The 8,953-nt window shown below is 43.5% G+C and overlaps 1 non-coding gene across 1 annotated transcript; it reads right to left on the bottom strand.

Annotated features, from left to right (window-relative positions):
• Window positions 1-6,583: 6,583 nt before the first annotated feature.
• TRNAT-UGU (transfer RNA threonine (anticodon UGU)) lies at window positions 6,584-6,655 on the bottom strand. Its single transcript has one exon. It is a non-coding gene; the product is annotated as a tRNA-Thr (tRNA).
• Between the last annotated feature and the right edge of the window lie 2,298 nt (window positions 6,656-8,953).

The raw sequence follows: 8,953 nt of genomic DNA, 5'->3' as shown, positions 1-8,953 counted from the left end.
GTTCCTTCTTCAGGTCTAAGCTAATTAGAGACCTTACCATTCTGTGGTGGTACAACACACCTTTCCAAGGACCTCCACGTTCTGCACCATATCAGAACGAATGCATGGTATGAAGCAGCTATTTCATTTTTTGTCTCACTACTGTTGCTCTTCCAAGTCCACTTCCTGCGGAAGAAGGTACTCATGATCTGCAAATTCTGTCTCTCTGCGAACTGTACTAAGAACTCCCCCGTGCCATTCCTGGGGCCTATGCCACAGTCGCCTACCGCCTGATCTCCGGCCTGCTTCTTGCCACTGGAACATTACAGCGCCGAAGTATTCATTTGTCCTCATACACTTTCTAATTGCAGACTGTTCATATCGATTACCACATGTTAAAGAACTCAACATGGCCGAAGTTATTCGAAGGCGTGCAACACGGCGTTCCTCATAGCATAACTCTCTTTGGGACAGAAAACCCAATAAAACTAAAGCTAAAGTCAAGTACACCGCTTCCAGAGAGGCAGGAGCGCCTTGCAAAATTTGTGCGACAGCAGACGACCTACGCTAATTTTAAGCAGCACAGACAGTTTTAACGGTCACAAATTCGAACTCAATGTCCCTCCTATGTTTTTTACAATTGCATTGAATTTCTGTGCAATGTCATCACATGGCTTTCATGCCCATCGTTCGTTTCTTGCTTTCATTGCTCATTTAAGCAGCTACACAGTATAGAGAACTGTCTTAAGCACACAGATTGACTTCCTATCGGCCGTTGTTGTGATTATCATTGAGGATAGGCACGCGGCTCAAACATCACAAGTAATATTTGTTGACATGTGGTGTCTATGTACACGCGAAAGGTGATATTGCTGCGCGAAATCATGAATTCCGCTGTTGAATAATATACCACAAAACTGCGAAGGTCCACCCTTCAAGTGTTTCTTATCGCTTGGTCTCTTTCGCTATTGCAAAAAAAAGTTATCAATTTGCGACCTGCCGAACGCACATCAGGACAGAAAAAGAAGGAAAGTGCAAAGGCGACATTAGAGCGAGTATACCACGCAAGTTACCTTGAAAGTGTAAGCAAAAAATTCGCTGTGGCTTAGCTTGGTTAAGCCCGGTAATTGCGAAAGCAATATCCGTACCTACGCCATGGTTCAGCTGGTAGTGTAGCTGGTGGTGGTGCTTGTGGCTAGACTTGTGGTGATGCATCGGTTATACAATCCAATCCAATGCAATCCAATGCAATCCAATCCAATCCAATGCAATTCAATCTAATCTAATCCAATCCAATCTAATCCAATTCAATTCAATCCAATCCAATATAATCCAATCCCATCTAATCTAATGCAATCCAATCTAATCTAATCCAATCTAATGTAATCTAATGTAATCTAATCCAATCCACTCTAATCCAATCCAATCTTCAAGTGCACCGCCGTCGCACACGGACGGCGCGAGATGGTCGCCCAGCTCTTCGGCGTGACGTCACACAAAGGTCATGCGAAAGGTCAATGGTGGCACCACCGCGTCACGGCAAAGGCTCGAAAGTGCAAGTAGTATTGCTTTCGCAATACAAAGGGAGTTGCGAAAGCTTCCCCTGCGCCCTTGTTGTAGAGTGGTGTGAGCAATATGCGTGTTTTCGCGCTCATTACCGCGGTTCCTAAAGGCAGCGGTGAGGTGAAGGTCGCCGCTCAGAGCACTTAACACGCTATTCGCCCTTGTCCGGCGTCTTTGAATTTCTTACGCTAATCACCGGTCGGGGCTCTCGATGATCCTGGGGGAATTTTTAGAGCTCGTTAGCGGGCAGGTAGTCGTAAGAAAAACTCTGGCAAAAACTTTTCGATATTGAAGTGTTTCCAAGTCGCGCAAAGTTTTCGTCACTATGTGCATCAGAAAAAAAGGCAAATATAGAAGTGTTCGCATAACAGAATACTCTTATTTTAAAGGCTTTTATGTATCTGCTGCTTAGGAACGAAAGAGGCGACTATGAAAACACTTTTTTAGAACGTACGCTAAGAAGCTGCCTTCGCCAGGGTGAAAAAAGGGATGGCGGCAAATTTACCTCAGCCAAGGCATCTCCGGATCACCAGTCTAATGCACTTCTAGATGATGTTTTCATTTTACACGTCATTGTTACCGTGAGCATACTCATCGCATCCCCCAGTGCCGCCAGGTACGCACTGGTGGTAGAATTAGTAAAAGCTTTCCGCTTACCTGGTGCTCGGCATATCTGGGATGAAATACTTGGGAATGGGTCTTTGACCACACCGTAAGTAGGCGAAAAATATCTCGTTTTTCTTGAAGAAAACACAGCGCACTCCTAAGAAAAGGACAAAGAAAGATAAGACGATACAGCGCTGACTTCAACTGATTATTTTATTGTGGAGCGACATATATATCCGTTCGAAAAGTGGGCGGGAAGACATAAGGTAATACCTGCTGAGTTTGCACGCGACCGAAAGATAATATACTAAAGTTGAAAAGACACATGATGGCAAGGATGAACCTTGGAGGCAACAACAAATGAAAACAAAACATGATGTAAAAGACAAGTGGAAGGGTGATTAAAAGCATTTGTAACCTCCAAGGTTCACCCTTGTCAACATGTGTCTTCTCAACTTTAGTATGTTATCTTTCGGCGGCGTGCAAACTCAGCAGCTGTTACCCATGTCTTCCCGCTCACTTTTCGAACACATATATATGTCGCTCTACAATAAAATAATCAGTTGAAGTCAGCGCTGTATCGTCTTGTCTTTCTTCGTCCTTGTCTTAGGAGTGCGCTGTGTTTTCCACAATATGAAATACCAACTAGCCCGCTTTTTCATCCTTGCAAATATCTTGTGCTCCAGTGGTCTTGGGCCAGGCTGTCTTAGCGCCACAAAAATTCTTGTATGAATGGATCACGGCAGAGCGGAAATGAATTCCTGCTCAAAAGCTTCAAGACGTGTACAGTTCACTTGCAGTGAAAAATAACTTTAGTAGCGATGCGCCAGCGACAGCGGTGACAATAGCGTCATCAACAAAAGTGCCACAAAAGATTTTTCCTCTCAAGAAAAAAAACATTGTTCACGCTGTGCTCGTGAATACCATGAGAAATGTTTAGTCCCTCATGACGTACTCAATTTAGACCGCCAATTATATGGAGCGTTATATACACTTCGGTTATCACAGTAGTGAACTAATCACTTCAGTAATTGGATGGGATATGCGCGCAAACCGGCCCTATGATTGACATATGAGGGAAGAAAATGCCCGCAAGATATTTTGTTTCTTTGGGCGCCAGTGTCTGGTTGGTTCTCTGGTTCGTCCGACAGAGTCTTTGAGAACGTCGGACGAAAAAGTGCATTTGAGAGTGCAAATTTTTATCTACAGGAAAAGCGATTACGAATAACATAAATACAATCAAAATTCTTCGTGATCTAAATAATGTACCTAGGTTTGGAGCATGTTGGAGCCACAAGAAGATGTTCTGTCACCATGCTGACAATTACCTTATTATAACCGTTCACTGTACTTAAGTAATCTGTGTGATCATCATAACTACCCAGCCTGACGATAAGATTGATAAAAACAGTGTTTTTATGAGCGGTTTTGTAAATCAATGAGATGAGTAAGTAAGAATATCTGAGGAATAATGTGCGAAGCCTGCGCATGGATTATAAGGAACGCCGTAGTGGAGTTCTCTAGATTAATCTCGACCACCTGAGGCTCTTTATTGTGCATTGATGCCGCGCAGCACAGGGATGTTCGTGCATTAACACCCACCAGAATGCGGTACCGGGAATCGGGCTCAGGACGCAAAGCCGCTATGCCAGTGTGGCGGGTAAACCATTCATATTGATTGCACGTTAATATGTCTGCATGGAGTTCACGCATTAGCAACGCACCATACCTGTCTGCACAGGACTACAAGGTTAGCACGAACTAAACCATAACTATTGGTTTGGTTTGGTTTATGGGGTTTAACGTCCAAAAGCGACTAAGGCTATGAGAGACGCCGTAGTGGAGGGCTCCGGAAATTTCGACCACCTGGGGTTCTTTAACGTGCACTGACATCGCACAGTACACGGGCCTCTAGAATTTCTCCTCCAAAGAAATTCTAGTCGCCGTGGCCGGGATCGAACCCGCGTCTTTTGGGTCAGCAGCCGAGCATCATAACCACTGAGCCACCGCGGCGGCCATAACTATTGAGCTAAGTGCTAACAACAACGCCTGATACAAAATACTTTCTTATTTTAGCTGGGTTTAACTTCGGAAACACTACGTACTGCTGCTGTATTCCATGCTTGTAATTAACCCTTCTTTGCAGGCATTGATAACTTCGGAAATAAGTAATGAGGGACTACGATTTAACCTTTAATCTAGATTTCATTGCGGACATGTAGAACTGGGGTGGATTATTAGGGACAAATTATTAGAGCGTAGCTACACATGACAAATTTTCTTGACTTCATAATGTCTAAGGACATTGAAAAAGGGTTATCAGCTCCTTTGTCGCTGAGATTAGCTTTTGAGCAATTTTCTTTTCAGCAGGTCTTTTGCGTTTCTGGCAGCTACCACTTTGAGACAAACTATCGCAAACCTTTTTGAAAACAAAAAGTTCTTCAAGCCTGTTAGAAATTCATGTAGTTTTCAGAGCATAAATGAAACTTCTCATCTCTTCATTACACTGGGCATACCTGAATAATAGAAGCGTAATTGAAAGAATGGTGTTGGCCTTGACTCGTTATAGGTGAAACTAGCATCAGAGTTAAAGAAATTTGATATTAAGTGCGTTAAGGGGAAAACGTAGGCAGAGTGAGAAATAATAGCTACGCGCCGGTCTACCATGGAAAGAACTTTTTTTAAATTCCACACGTACTTTAAAAATCCAAGCCATACTTTTCCGAACCCTCGCAGATTATGCTGAAAAAGAGTGTGTACCCTAATTAAATGTTCTTCTTTTTCTCCGAAATGTGGTCACTTCTCTGTAGAATGGCTGGATACAGGAATTGCACATTGTATTCGACCATACAGTTTCAAAAAAAAGCGTGCGGCAGTAAATAAATATGGTGTATAACGAAATCATAGGCATATAGACACTAACAATGGTCATTATTTTTGTGAAGAACTTTATACGAAATTCCGCGCAATACAACCAATACATCAAACAGGTCACGACAGCTACCGCTAATATTCGCTGTTACCAGCGTCTTTCTTGCACAAAAAGCATTAAAAGAACCCGATGTTCACGTGAGTAATGGTTCCAGCGTCCTGGCAAGGAGATGTTGCTGTGCGGACTGTAATTACGTATCCAGGGTCACGCAACTCTACGTCAGGGAACGGCACGCCTCTCTGAGCCCTCTACGTCCCCCCAAACAGAGATCGAAGAGCTGCTTTCACTCCTGGCGTGCTCAGAGAGGCTCTCGTTCGACGCAACGATCCTAAGAATCGGCAGAACTACGAGAGAATTTCCCGCGCAGCTTACTTGTGTGTATTGTATACCGGTGGCCTAGTTCTTTCAGACATCTGTCGGGACAGGATTGTATCGGTCTTATTGCTGCAACAAAGGTGACTCTACTCCAGCACCCTAATATGGAATCTGTGGTCCAGCATCACTGCCATTTGCTCCAGCTCTTCAAGCTACAACTTTGCTCAGTATCAACATCATCATAAGCCTGTCTTTGCAAGCTGGGGCCATCTAATCCTCCAAACTTGTTCCTGAGGGATATTACGAAACTGACATTCGTGACCTGAGAAAACCTGTCAAATGCGCTGCAGCCCATTCCTATTCTAGTTATTTCACTCTCGTGATCCAGAATATCAGCGGGCAGTACCTGCACAAAAATAAATATGTCATTACCATTTGCAGCGCCTCGCTACATGTCCCAAACTGGTGTTCCCTTACTAGTCTTACAAAAAATACTTTCGTTTTCTGCAATTATTCTTCACACCCACCGTTCTGATCTTCCATATAGGCAATTTATAATGCCTTGCAATGCATTCCTTGTGTGCCTTAGCAAGGATATGGGATCAGCGAATCAGAGATTATTAAGGTACTCTTGATTAACTCTTACCCCCGGCAGTTCCAATTTTACGCTTCCGAATATCTCCTGTACATATGTGGTGAATAGCATTTACGAGATCGTGTTCCCATCGCTGACATCCTTCCTTATAGGAATTTTATTGCTGACTTTATGGGGGACTCTGGTGGCTGTGCATGCCGTTATGGATATCTTCTAGTGTTTTTACATAAGGCGCATCTACACTTTGATTCCGTAATGCCTACATCACTGATGAAGTTTCGACTGAGTAAAATGCTTTCTCGTACTTTATGATGTATATATGTCGAGGTTGCTTACCACCTGACTGGCTGTGGGAAAATGGGCTACTGTCGAGTTGCCTTTACGAAAGCCTGGGTGATCATTTAAGCAAGCAAGGGAAGCGGAATGAGGGGCTCGTTATAAATATGAAAGAAGCCAACAGCGACAGAAACCAAGGGGCACAGGGGATTTTAATTTATTTGTTCATTTTGTGGTGTTGATCAATTTAGAATATTACTGAATATGTTATCGCTTAAAGTTAATTGATTAGAAAAGCAGAAGAAAAAACAACCACATGCCGCCGGTGGGATCCGAACCCACGACCTCCGAATTACACGTCCGGTGCTCTACCTCTGAGCTACGGCGACGGCTGTCAAATCTTCTGCTTTCGGGGGTATTTATGTTCACAAGTAACCTAACCTTGAGAGTGTTCATCAGCGCCACCCACGTTCATAAGCGGCGGACGTAGAACGTCCTGAGTTACCGCAGGTGTGATGTAGAACGTCATCGAACGGAGAGGGTGGAAGCTGCGTGAGAACCCTCTTATGCTTCCTATGGCGTCAAGGCTGCCAGAACCGAGGCCCTCGCTAAGCAATTAAGCAAACAAGGGAAGGGGAATGAGGGGCTCGTTATAAATATGAAAGAAGCCAACAGCCACAGAAACCAAGGGGCACAGGGGAGTTTAATTTATTTGTTTATTTTGTGGCGTTTATTTGTGGCGGGATTTCTCAAGATTTTTCGCGCCTGCAAATGACTCGGTGCGTTAAGTGTACATGCGAAAATTATTAAGCAGCTTCAGAAAGAAGTCATTAACTGCCTCCTAACCCAGCTATTGATAAAACAATGTTAATCAAATGTCGAATATTTCTTATCATCGCTACCTTTAGAGAAAACTGAATTAAATGAGTGGGCTCCACCCAAGAGGAACCAATGGACTGAATTAAAAAATTTCGTCCTGCTCCAGGGAGCGAACCGGAGCCACCACATGGTGCTTGTTCTAGCACTAGATGTAACCAGATAATCGCTCATTGCAGTGCACCTGAGCGCAGCCATACGGCTATAAAAGCAAACTCAGGAACTGAGATCTGATGCGACTTGCTGGTTTCCTTTCTATACATTCGGCTAACAGCATTCGGTTTCCAGTTGCGGAAAAATTTGGCCTCGTCTTGCCCTCCCGAAGCACTATACCACTTGCCATGTATTGTGTAGCTACTGCCGCGTACAGTCAATGTTCCCAGGTTTGGTGATGTATGGTGTAGCTACTGCCGCGTAAAGTCAACGTTCCCAGGTTTGGTGCACGGACCGGGACTGATTCTTTTCAGCTACAAAGCTTCTGAGCAGAACTTTCTTTCACACTGCATGCAGCGAAGCGAAATCAGGATTGTCTCCGCAAACAGCTGGCAAGAGCTGATAAGTCGCCAACATCTGATGCAGTGTATTCTTCAGCAAGTTGTCCAGCCAAGTCTTCTCGACAGAGCAGCAAGCTCGACTGGAAGAGGTGGATTCTCATGTAGTTCGCGGCAGTCACTCGATTGCCATCTTGGGCACAGAAAATAGCCCTACGAAACTTTCGAGTAATCCTTAGCACTGTGACAAATCTCGGGGTTAATGCATGACAACAAACTACGGCGCAGCATTCCTGCTTGGATTGCACTTGACCGCAAATTTCATCGGAAGTTGTCTTACTGGCCTATCGCATATGGTGCTCTTTTAGCGAGCGCATTCAACTGAACATAGCTCAGTAATATGCCATCAAAGACCGCGCTCAAGGTCCGACATTGTATTCTAGACGACTGTCTTTGTCAGAAACTAATTACTAAAGCGACCACGTGGTGTGTTGTGATGAATTTTTTCTATCATCAACAAATCACAGCTTCTAAGTTAGCAGTCTAATATTGCGCAAACTGGTTAATTTCCAGCATCATATAGCAAAAATAAAAAATATATTTAGCGTTCCTTTCCTGCAACTATTTCTTCATCGATTACAGTCATGGCGATTTAAATGAGCGCCATGTGTCAAACAGCTGCAACTAAGAAATTTCGGGCAGACAGTTCCCAACGAGTCTATCGGTCATTTTGTCTTGAACGATTAGAATAACTTATCGAGCAGCCACTGACTTGAAGTTTGTTTTTCTGTAACCACCACACTTCAATCGATTATAGGAGCAAAAAATTTTTGAATAAATGCGTTCATTTAGGAACCTAACAGAAAAAAATTGTAAAGTATAAAAAGAAAATGTGGTTAGCTAAGCCGTACGGGCATGTCAACAACTATACAAAAAATACTTTACAACCTGAACACATTTCGATACATAGGAATCAACGGGAACACGGCCGCGCTTCTCTTCACTGCGACTGTGCTCTATTTTGGTAAACGAAATTTTTATCGTGCCGTAATCGTAGTGTTAAACGGAAGTTGAGTGCAAAACTGGATTTGGCTTTTGATAATAGATTGCAGTTTTGCAAAGGCCGAGCTTCTAGGTTTAATAAATATGGAGCTGTTAGTGTCAAGAATGTAATATGAGTATAGCTGCCCCCAGTCGTTTTTTGAAGTCTAAAGTGATGACATCAATATCTGCCTTTCTCGCTTCATTCCCAGGCGCCAGAAAATCTCAGTCCAACGAAGACATCGTAAATAAGTGTTCCGAGAACAACAACATTATGGT

The sequence above is a fragment of the Amblyomma mixtum genome, chromosome 4 (assembly GCF_055824585.1).
Source record: "Amblyomma mixtum isolate Tamu chromosome 4, ASM5582458v1, whole genome shotgun sequence".
Classification (NCBI taxonomy): Eukaryota; Metazoa; Arthropoda; class Arachnida; order Ixodida; family Ixodidae; genus Amblyomma; species Amblyomma mixtum.
Note: the sequence above shows the minus strand (reverse complement) of the source record. Positions and strands in the feature narration are given on the sequence as shown.